Source organism: Telopea speciosissima, chromosome 9 (genome assembly GCF_018873765.1).
Source record: "Telopea speciosissima isolate NSW1024214 ecotype Mountain lineage chromosome 9, Tspe_v1, whole genome shotgun sequence".
Taxonomy (NCBI): domain Eukaryota; kingdom Viridiplantae; phylum Streptophyta; class Magnoliopsida; order Proteales; family Proteaceae; genus Telopea; species Telopea speciosissima.
In genome coordinates this window covers 46319323-46331794 of record NC_057924.1, presented here as the reverse complement: position 1 = coordinate 46331794, position 12472 = coordinate 46319323, and positions in this window count along the sequence as shown.

Here is a 12472-nt window from a genome sequence, read left to right as displayed (position 1 = left end):
GTATTATATAAAAAGATTAATTACCGATAAATGCCACGCTTGACATAGATACGAATCCGGTGCTTATTGTTTGAAGGACATTAATCAATAGCGAAATCTGTCGTCGAGAGAGAGAGAGAGAGTACCTCACTCTCGGTGGGGTTTGAGCATTATACGGACGATTGGCATTTCACACTCTCATACGTGAAAGCTAGAGCATTGTTTCACGCCCAAACGATGAAGGGAGAGTGGGAGACAGCGAATCGAGGAAAGGGAAGGGGTTAGGTCAGGAAGGATTGTAGAGGAATTCGAGTTTTCAGATTTCTTTCCTTTGTTTTTCTTGGCGGTGATATTGCCTCAGTCGCAGAGTCAAAGTAGAAGGAAGATGAGGATGCCTCAGTGTTGAGCCGGCGAAGGCGCTGGCTCAGCCGCTTCTCTAAGGACAACTTTCTCAAGAAAACAACTGATTGATGTCGAGATTGAGATTCCATGGATATCAAATCAAAAACTGAAGGGAAATTTTAGGGCAAATATCTTACCTTCTCTTTACCGACTTCTGTGGTTTTACTCATGAAATGACTGTAGAGACCGAGGGAGAGGGGGCACTCATCCTCAACGTCTGGAGTATACTGCAAAATCAAATTAAATTTTATTAATGCCTAAAGAAACCTTTCTAATGGTGAAAAGTAGGGATGCAAGTTTGGTCCTATCGGCCTGAACCCGCCCTGGCCCGCCCTGAGCCCGAATAGGGCCTGGGCTGAGATATTTGGCCCTGAGGGCGGGTCAGGGCTGGAAATTTCTGGTCCTGAGTTAGGGTCAGGTCGGGTTAGGGTTGAGGTCTCGAGCTAAGCATGGCCCGGCCCGGCCCGACCCTGATTTAAGTTTTACTATAAAATATATATTGATATAATTTATACATTATAAACTTTAAATTTCACCCACATTTTTTTATATAATATATTATATATGAAGACAATAAGTGTTATAATATATTTTATTATATAATTATTTTAGGTAAAATTGATAATGTTTTTCCCAACCCATTCTAGCCCATGCATTTCTTTTCCCCTCACCATGATCAGGGCCAATTAGGGTCGGCCCGGCCCGACCCTGAGGGCGGGTCAAGGTTGGATTTTTCTAGCCCTAAGTCAGGGTCGGGTTGGTCCTGGGCCCAGCTAAAGGGACTTAGGGTTGGGCTAGGGTTCTATAAAACCCGGCCCAACCCGACCCTGTTGCAGCCTTAGTGAAAAGAGAGTGAGAGACGCAAGGAAGCTGTGCAACGAGGAAAAAGATGGGGTAGAGGGAATATTCAAGGAAAGTGGAGAGAGAGAGGCACTTTTTTTTTTTTAGTAAAAAATAAAATACCAAGGATATGGAGATGGTATTTTAGATTAAAAAATGGAAACTAAAATGTCAAGGGTACCCAAAAAATAATAGGAAATAAGAAGAAAGATAATAAGAAAATGAAGGCATTTAAATAGAGAATAAGGGTAAAATAGTCAAGTGAAAAAATAACCACGAAACATGAGTTCATGCACTTATATAATAGTATGATAGTATGATATGAAGTATGATATATATGTATTAATGTGGCAACATGAATTGAGTTGATAATTAATTAATAATTAAAAGAAAAAGATTCTTTAACTTGCCAAGGGAGTTAATGCTAATACTCCATCTCTCCATCTCAGTCCTTCTTACATGAAATGGCTTTTCTACCCTCTCATGCACGAAACAATTTAGTAAACAATTCTGTCACACCTCATTGGTGCACTCTTCTATGTCGTTAGCTCAGAGAACCTTCTTTCATAATTGAAATAATAAGTGGTAAGTGAAACAAAAAAAAGATAAAGGTCAGGGTGGCAAACGAGAAGGTTCCTTCATCGGGTCCAGTTTGGGTGGTTCCGATTAGGGTTGTAAACGGATCGGATTCAGCTCGGATAGTGTTATATCCGCATCGCATCCGATTAGCTATCGGACGGATTCGGATAGTGCTAAACGAATACGGACATGGATACAGATCGGATATTTTATCCGTTTACATGTAAATATAGCTTTTCAGATAGCTATAGCCTATCCATATCCGCATCCGTTTAGCTTTCAGACGGATTTGGATAGTGTTAAACGGATACGGACACGGATACGGAAATGGATTTCGGCTATTCATTTACACCCCTAGCTCCAGTCTCAAATGGGCCAATCTTAGAATTGTCCCATTTACTAAACGATCCTGAAATTAGGATATGAATGAGATGGTTCAATTCAGCTCCTTAATGGTTTTGACTTTTGTGCAATCAAAGTCTCAAACAATCAAATTTGTTTAAAATAAGTATACAAACAACTTCCCAATCATACAAATAAAAAAAATAAAATAAAGGGTGTACCCAGTGCACGAGGCTCCCACCACTGCGAGGTCTGGGGAGGGTCATAATGTAAGCAGCCTTATCCCTACTTTCATAGAGAGGCTCTTTCCAGACTCGAATCCGTGACCATTCAATCACAATGGAGCAACCTTTACCATTGCACAAAGGCCCACCCTCTTCATACAAATAATTTACTATATCTTCCTAAAGATACAAACAATTAAATATCAATTCTTAAGCATACAAACACTCAAATATGTGACAATCTCATTAGTTTTTAGTAATAACAATTTTCTACCAAAAAAAATAATAATAATAACAACTAGGGAGAACGGGTTTCTGCTAGGCTGCATGACCTGCACCAGCAAAGGGGTCAATGAGGGAGCTCACAAGGGCATCCAACAGGAGGGGCAGTGTGGGGCGGTCATTTCACCAACTTGTGTGGGCACAACAGAACGCTGCTGCACAACATTCTTTATAGGGAAATTATCAGCGACAGCCCCTCTAATAGTCCATTAAATTAATGCAACCCCACTAAGCACCAAAATATCAGTTTTGACCCAAAAACTAACGGAAAAAAGCCTTTTAACTATTAATTAGTGATGTCAGCATGTTAGTATTTTTGTAAATACATTTTTGCCCTTCCCATTACAACAACTAAACCTATCTTCTTCTTCCTCAGTCGACCAAAGAACGCTTCCTTCTCATCTCTGCTGTTTTTTCTGACCGTCGCCACCGCCGCCGCCACCACCACCCCCTGCTCTTACTCTTCCTCCCCTGCAACCCCGCCATCACTCTCTCTAGTCTCCCCCGCCCTACCATGCTCTCAAAAATCCAACCCCATACATAGGTGCACTTTCCCTTTCCCTTTTCCCCTATTCTCTTCTTGCTTCTTCTTCTTCTTCTTCTCCCTTTAGCATACCCTGAAACCTCCCCTGTTCTGGTACTGGGTAGACCTGCAACAGAGTAGGTTTGAAAAACCCCAACCTCTTATCCATTCTCTTTCAAAGTTGGGACAAGGATGTCACACCTTTGTGTGATCCAAGCCCTAGAAGATTTACATCAGAAACTGGTTCTCTTATGAGCTATAAATCAACACAGGGGTCTGTTCACTTTTCTACTGCCAACAATATTTTCAGAACTCCCCTTAACAGCCTGGTTCGATTGGTCATTAAGATTGTTCTTTGTGAGAAAAAGAATCGCTGTTGAAGGCTTGGTGGTTGCCAGCCTTCGAGAAGAGGTGAAATGAGAGCAGTGAAGCAACAAAAGAATGCCGGTTACTTCTCTCGCTCCGCTACAACCCCGCCACCACCATCTCTAATCTCCCTCGCCCCACATCTGACAAATCCAGCTCTTCAATCATCTTCTTCAGATCCATTTTCTCACTGGAAGTCATTGTTCATTTGGGTTTGAAACCCTAATCCATTACCTCCAAAGTAAACACCAGAATCAATTTCCAAAAGCTACTAAAATTGGTGTGGAATGAAATTCCCATCAATAATTTCATCTCCCAGCCGCTGTCGAAGATGCGGTTGTTGTTTCCATCACCGACGACACCCAAAACGCCTTCCCTAATGCCATAAGTTCCTTTTTTATTTTATTAAAAGAAATTATAAAAAAGAAAATAAAATAATAAAGAGTAGGCTATTATCGGACTTGCAACGGCGACAATCTAAGGGGTTTGGCCTCTGCTCCAAAGAATTCATTTTACAATTTTGTTTGAAGGTTTTTTTAGGTAAAAACTAGAGGAGGGGCTAGGTTTTTTTTTATGTTTTTAGTGTAAAGGGTAGTTTAATCATTTTTATTTAACTCAGTTAACCCTGTTAGTTTTTGGGCCAAAATTGATATTGTGGTGTTTGGTAGGATAGCATTAATATAACGGACTATCAGAGGGGGTGTCGCTGATAATTTCCCTTCTTTATAACATATTAGATAGAGGACGGCAAGCTGGTCATGCGTGAGTCATGTATAGATAGCGTTTTGTTCACAAGAACAAAAAAAAAGGGTAAATTATGAAACACCTTCTGAAACGAGATCGAATCTCAGATCAACCCCTCCTATCTGAAAATACTCAAAACACCCCCTGCTTCAGAGCCCTATATTACAGATTAGTCTCTACCGTTAGTTTTACGTTGTTAACTTATGAAATTTGCTGGTTAATTTTTTTTAGAACCCTAAACTACCCTTGACCATTGTGTAGTTACTCTTTTGCCCTTAAAATCTTTTTTTTTTTGGGTAAAATTTTGCCCTTAAATCTAAAACCCCCAAATTCATATATATAGGATCTTCTTCCTTCTTCACTCTATTCTCATCCTAACTCACTTGCAACTCCAATCTGAGAAGAAAGACAAGAAATTTCCAAGAGATTTCTTGTCGAGATACACATGAATGGCATAGAAGATTGTATATTTGGCCACGAAATTTTCAAGATTTCTTCAACCTTCGTTCTGCTTCAACCTTTGTCTTTGACAGAGAAGCTTCTCGGCCAGAAAGTGGGAAGCATATCGGCCACTAGAGTAAGGAGAAGGTTCTTCTTGAACCTTTGTCTTCAATTTCCCCATCCTTTTGTTCCACATTATTATATAGTGCTCATAAGTTTGGGGTTTATTTTGTCACAGGAACCAAAACCCTAACCTGTAAGCACCTTCTCAGACGATCATAGGTAACCTTCAATCACAATAGCGTTTTTCTTATTACATATAAATCCCATATGTTCTATGCTCTGATTATACCAAATTAATTTGCAAAGCATTGTGTGAGAAAATATTGCCATGTTCGTTCCATTATTACAATTGTTTTATTCATAGAATGGTTGTCATGAAGTAGTCATATATATTTTTTTTCTCCTAGCTAGATAGCAGCTAGGAAAAGAATTCAGACTGTTGAATCAAATGGAAGGGTATTTCCTTGCTAGAATATGTCATCTCTACCTTTGCCTCATTGAAACTTCTGTGCACCTATTAACCCACTGCTTGTTCTTATATGAGATTTGATTGATGTTTATCTGATCATTCGTCGATCATTGACCATTTTTTAACCATTTTCGATCGTTGACCAATTTCTGATCATTTTTTGTCATTGACCATTTTCTAATTGTTTTCTTGTCACTGACTAACAGGTCTTGATTGACATAGATTTCATTCTATTTCTCTATTGACCAAAATAGACTGAAAATGGTGTTGTAAACAATTTTATATTTATATTTTTTTTTCAATCTGGACTCCTCCATTTGTGTTCTTGCCACACTTTTACTAAAATTTATTTCTTATACTAAAGCCTTCGTGAAGTTGTTTACAACTTTAGATTATCTATATTCACATCATTAGCTCTCAGAAAATCAAGACACACAATTATTAAGAGAGAGAGAGAGAGAGAGAAACCAACCCTATGCCAAGTTTAACGACGTTTCTTTCATAGTCAAATCAAAATCCCAAATCATCTCATGAATCTCATGATCTATTCATGCAACTTACTACCATTCTAAAGTAAATAATTTTTTTTTTCACTATTTTATCATGCTCCTAACAGTTGCAAGAACACGGAACGAAGGGAAGGAAAATTTAATCAAAACATAAAAATAAAACTTTTCTAATTAGTACCAACAACGATTGTACAACTAACTAAAAACTTACTACAACAATAACTAAACTTTGCTTCACTATTCAACAATTGTATTCGGATAGAAAAACATGATAAACATAAAAATTTATTTGAAAATTCTAATTATGAATCTTGGTAATACTTTAAGGTACAGAATGATTAATACAACATTTCCATCTTCTTTACAAATTAATCTCATTTTCCTTCATTTCACTTACTTATAACATGACAGAACGTAATTTCACCTTCCTCATCTTACTTGTAATAAACTTCTTAATTTATGCACTTCTTTTCTCATGGACTCTTAATATGCACTCAATTTCCATGCATTTTTCTTTAATTCTTAGAAAAATATTGGCACAAAAACCAAAAAAGACACTTAATTTATACACAATCTTTAGTGTATATTGTGTACGAAGTCAAGTGCACTAGCTCCCTTTTAATCATGGAAGTGCCAAGGATTCTACATTTTTTCTGTCTCTAAGATGTGTCCCTTAAATTGTAAAATATATCACAAAAAAGTATTATTATTAATATATTTATTTATTATTTTTGCATTTGACAAATATTTTTTTGTGTTTTTGTGTTTTTGGGTTGCATGACCAATAAACACATTTGAACATAACTGAGAGAAGGAATTGATAGGGATGGAGTCCTCCATAGGTGTAAAGCATACCAACAATCAAGGTATCATTGCTATTTTGGGAAAACAACTTTCTGAAATTTGAAATGGGTTGTTTCATAACTTTTTGTATTGCATTTCAATAAAACATTTATTCCCTTTCTAGTCCTCATATAATTTTGTATTCAGTCAGTAATTTTATAAAATATTTTACAATGAAACAAATGTAACTATAAGAATGAAATGTTTTTTAGAATATACACTCAGAAATGATTATATAAACCCTACAAAGGTAAAAATAAATAGGGCAAGATATCATTGCCTGGTCATGTAACCCCTGCACTAACGCAAGGGACTGCATGGGACAATGAGAGCATGTGCAGGGGCATCAACATAGCCACAGGATCCATGCGACTATGCTATTCCCCCAAAATAAAATTAGCTAGGCCTTTGGTTGTGTGCCTCTTTTCAACAATTTTGATTATATGACTAACTATTTCTCAGTGTTACATTGGATAGTACTTTTTTTTGTAGAAAGATTGGATAGTACACCGTAAGAGATTGCACTAGTACGGGGCCCAATGAGAGTGTGTGTAGAGGCTACCATACGTGAAAAGAGAGTTGCTAGCAAAGAAAGAAAAGACAAAAAGAAGATAAAAAAAAAAAAAAAAAATCCGTGAGAGAAGAAAAAGAAGAAAGAAAGAAGAGGAAGAAGATTGAGTTTGGAGTTTTATGTGTAGTGCTGCTTCTGTGCATGGAACTACTGTGTATGGTGCTACTTTGCTTGAAGGTTCTAAGCATGGTGTGTCCAAGCATGATACTATAATAGGTTCTTTCTTGGTGCTTAGATTGAGTTCTAAAATTTCAATTTTGAGATTGAGTACTTCTAAAATCTTTTAGAGCTAAGTTAATTTATTTTTCGAATCAAAGATTGAGTTTATAATGAGTAACTAGATTAAATTGTTGTTACCTAGGATTGAACGCTGGAGGGGTTTGAATACCAATTCATAAGTGATTGAACCAGGTTTTCTGTTATAGACAGATTTTGTCCACTGATCAAAAAATGATTAAAACTTTTTATAGGGAATGAATTTGAATACTCAATTTTTGTGTGGACGTGGAAAGCTTGGGGGAGGATGATCCTGTCAAATTTGGGCTTCATCTGATCTCGTTTGGTGTCCTAACTAGATGTGAACTCAAGTCTAATGTGTTGTTCGGGACAAACTGAAAATTCAAAAAAGAGGAGAGTAGAAACCTGACATAGGAATTGGGGGTGATTTAAATTTGGGAAGTGGTAGTTATGTATAGTTTAAGTTCGATGCGTAGATTTCTGGTAGAATTTATGCACTAGGTTTGAGATATATGAAATTAATATGAGGATTTTCGGTGGAGAATATAACCTAAGAGTAAGGTAATTCTATGTAAAATTTGGTGGTCCCAAGAGATGTCTAAGTGAGCGCAACCCTAGTTTTCCTGGATTGTTATAGACGAATCTATTAACAGAATAATGCCAGTGTGATACCCCGTACCTAGTTAGACTTATATGATACTTGTTGGAATTACGCGGTTTTGATGGGTTTGGATTTCGATGCAACTCGAAGATAGGTATGTGTATCCAAAGGTAAGATTTTAATATTTTAATATGGTATAACCTAATGTTTAATTTGTTGAGAATTTATCTTGGGAATTTATGATTAAGTTAAATCCATGTGCTCCATTAAATTAATTTAAAATTTGATGAATTTAATTAAAGTTTAGTTCAGCCAATAAATTCTTATTAGTTAGTTTTTTTTTGGTCGAAACAATAATTTTATTTAATCATCGTGTAGTACACATAGGTGGAGAAGTAACAAACTCCACAATCCATGGATCAGAAATAGGCCATACTGTCGTACACGTAACCAACTGAGCCCTCATTGCCAGGGAGTTAGCAAAGCTATTTTCCTCCCTTGGAACATAAGTAAAAACACAAGAAGAAAGAAGGGACGACAAATAAAAGATATCATCCAAGATTGTCTTAACCTCCAACTCTATGGTACCACCACCCTGTTGAAGATGATTGATGATGTCTTTATGATCAAACTCAACTAACATCATAGCCATTGGAAGTAGCCTCCACCAAAGCTTAACGGATAGCCAAGGCCTCCCCTATCATATTATTGTTGAAAACAGTAGGTATGGAGACAACTAGTAGAGGTACACCTGCTGGAGTCCTGAAGACATAACCAAGACCTCCTTTGTTATTGGCTTGAAGCAAACTGGCATCACAGTTAACCATAATCTGATTCACAGACATACTTTCCCCATCCAAATGATATGGTGACTGATTCCCCAAGATAACAACAGAATTTGAGGAAGGTAAGATAGAGCCTTGAAACTCCTCAAAAGCTTGAGTTGCAGAACCGATAACTTGATCCGGTTTCTTCTCCCGATGACCAAAAATATGTTCACATCTTGCTAGCCATATATGTCAAGAATGAATGAAGCAATCGAAGACATACAACGTCTATGCTCCTTTCCAACAGTGTAGAAAGCTCTCCACTCTATAAGAGAAAAGAAGTAATATCACCACCATTAGACTGAGAACATTGATAACCCATACTACTTCCAAACCATACGACCTTGGTAAAATCACAACTTAATAAGATATGTGAAATCTTCTCAGACTCACTACAACAAACACAATTTTGATCCACTGGAATTTTTCACTGATGCAATGCCTCCTCCGTAGCTAGGTCAGATGCACAACACTGCCATAAAAAAAATTGGAATTTAGGGAGAGTTCTACACGTCCAAACAACTCTCCATACACCATCTAGAACTGGACAAATAGATAGGCATGACGAAGTTGAGGCTCTTTGAAACTCCAATCAAGCCTTTTTATTTGATAATAAGTGGTAAGCACTCTTCACTGAAAAAACTCCAGAATGAGAAGACGTCCACACCAATTTATTATCAGAAGGAAAGAGCCGAAGAGGTATCTTCAGAATATTCAGAAAATACCTATTCTATACCATATTAACCTGATCAATAAATTCAGCCAAACATGTAAGATCGGAATTCGCTATGGGTGAAGCACACTTCATACCTTAAAAAAAAGAAATCCACTTATCAACCCATGGGTTAATAGAAATATCCCTACGAATACTCCAGTCAAGGCCGTCAAGAAATACTTACTTACCAAGAAAAATGCTTCAGCACCCCCAGCTAGGATCATTACCAGCCTTAGATTTTAGAAAATCACATAGGGAAAAATAATTTATCTTCATAAATCGTGAAAATAGACAATCTGGCTCCGACCAAACTCTATAAGCAGATTTGGACAGCAAAGCATGATTATGAAGGGAAGCGTCCCTAAATCCAAGGACTCCTTTCTCCCTAGATTTACATAACCGATCCCATGACACCCAGTGAATTTTAAAGTGCCCCTCCTTATCGCCACAAAAGAAATTAGCCGAAATCTTCCTTGATTAGATGTTGATGATGACCTGCAGGTAATTTAAAATGCATAGAGGCATAACTATCCATAAAAACCATTGATTTCAATAAAACCTCCTTTCCCGCATGTGATAAGAGCTTTGACTTCCACCCTTACATCCGCCTTTTGATCCTTGAAGTAATATCCTTAAAAAGAGAAGACTTTGGAAGACCAAAGTCTATAGACAGTCCCAAATATTTCTTTAGGTCAGAACCATATGGGGTCTTAAGGACACGAGAAAACCACCTCTTCAATTTCTGATGAGTATTTGGTGAAAAAAGTAAGCAAGACTTCATCAAATTAATAGACTGGACAGATACACTACAATAGGTAGTTAATATATCTTTCAAATGGTGAATTTCATCAATATTAACTTCAGAAAATATGAGACTGTCGTCAACAAATAATATATGAGAAATAGGGGGAACCCTATTACGAACCCGAATACCATAAATTTGAGAAGCAGATTGAGCCCTTAGAAGAAGACAACTGAGTGTATGAGAACACAATATAAATAGGACAGGTGACAATGGATTCCCTTGCCGAATACCACGACTTGAAGAGAAGGCCCCCCCTTGGTGCACCATTAATCAAGATATGATAAGACACAGTCCGCAGGCTTCCCATAACCAAACGAACCCAGTGATTACTAAAGCCCATTCTTAAAATTAACTTCTCAATAAAGCCTCATTCAAGCCTATCATAGGCCTTCTTCATAGCTAACTTCATAGTCAGATATTGCTTCTCACTCTTCCTCCACTTTCTTATGTAATGAAATAATTCATGCGCCATAAATACATTTTCTGAAATTGAACGATTAGCAACAAAAGCCGATTGAAATGGGCTTATTACATCGTTTAAAAATTAGTTTTAAACGACCAGCCATGATCTTAGTAATCACTTTGGAAACCGCACTACACAATGCTATTGGTCAAAAATTGATTAGTGGTTTCAGGCTTTAACACCTTAGGAATAAGGCATATCAAGGTCTCATTAAGTTCACTAGACAGTAAACCAGATTCAAAAAAATTGCAGATCAAGTTATAAAGATCTACCTTGATAGTATCCCAGTACTTTTGAAAAAGAGCCGGAGGAAAACCATCTGTACCAGGGGCCTTTAAAGGGCTTATGGCAAAAAGAGCATCTCGCATCTCATCCATACTTGACTGGCCACATAGCATAGCATTAGTGTCATCTGTGATAACAGGCTCCACCGAATCAAGAACTAACTCCAAAGCAAACTGATCCACCCCTTCCTAAGTAAAGGCCTCCTCATAATAAGAAAGAACAATATTATGTTGGCGTCAGTTAATGGTTGTAGCATGAAAAAATTTAGTATTCCTATCACCATAGTACAACCAATCAACCTTAGACTTCTCCTTCCATAAAACTTCCTCCCTAGAAAGAGTTCATCCAATATAGATTTTAGACTCTTAATTTGAGAATTTATAGAGTTTGATAACGGAAAACTCTCAAGAGATCCAATTTTGGCAATAGTAGAGCGAATATGATCCAAATACCCCGTTCCACTGCCTATACTCAACTCGACAAGTACTGAGTTTTTGATGAATCATGTGATGGAACTCCAATAACAGAGTTAGACCATGAATTTGTAGCAACTGATTTACAATCTGGATGGCGAAACCACATTGCTTCAAATCGAAAAGGACGTCGTCCATGAAACTTTCCTACATCTATATCAATAAAAAGTGGACAATGGTTAGAACCAATGGCTGGTTTGACAAAAACCACTGCCTTGGAATTATTGAGATGCCAAGCATGATTTGATAAGGCCCTATCCAATCTTATTTTGACATGATTTCTCTGCACGCCTATTAGACCAGGTATGGTAATGGTCCATGACACCCCAAATCCATTAGAAAACAAGAATCCAAAATATTCTAAAATGCCGACACTCGGATTAAAGGAGATCACCATTCTTTTCCTGCCATTGCAAATGTGAATTAAAATTGCCAAATAAATGCCAATCAGTGGATCTATTATGACTCAAAGATATAAATTGATCCCACACTAATTGTCTCAAACACCGAACAGGGTCGCCATAAACACAACTTAATGCAAATGAATAATCATTATTAGTTAATTTGAGTAATTAAATTTGGTTTGGTTCAAGGGGAACCAATGGGTTCATTGAGCTGTTGGATTCATACTTGATTCAAAGACTTGGACCATGGCGTGGATGCAAGGGTTAAAGCCGTAAAGGAATAAAGCAAGGTTATTATTGGAAGTTCACAAAAAAATAAAAACGAAGGCCTAATTTCTATGCTCTGTTTGCTTCATCCGAACCATCCTCCTTTACAGAAGTCATCATGGGCGAAGCTTTAGCTATGGGAGATGGTCTTCTATCGGATAATGTTGCTCATACTCTACCTAGGATGGCCCTGTCTGTAGCAAGTAAGATAGATTGGC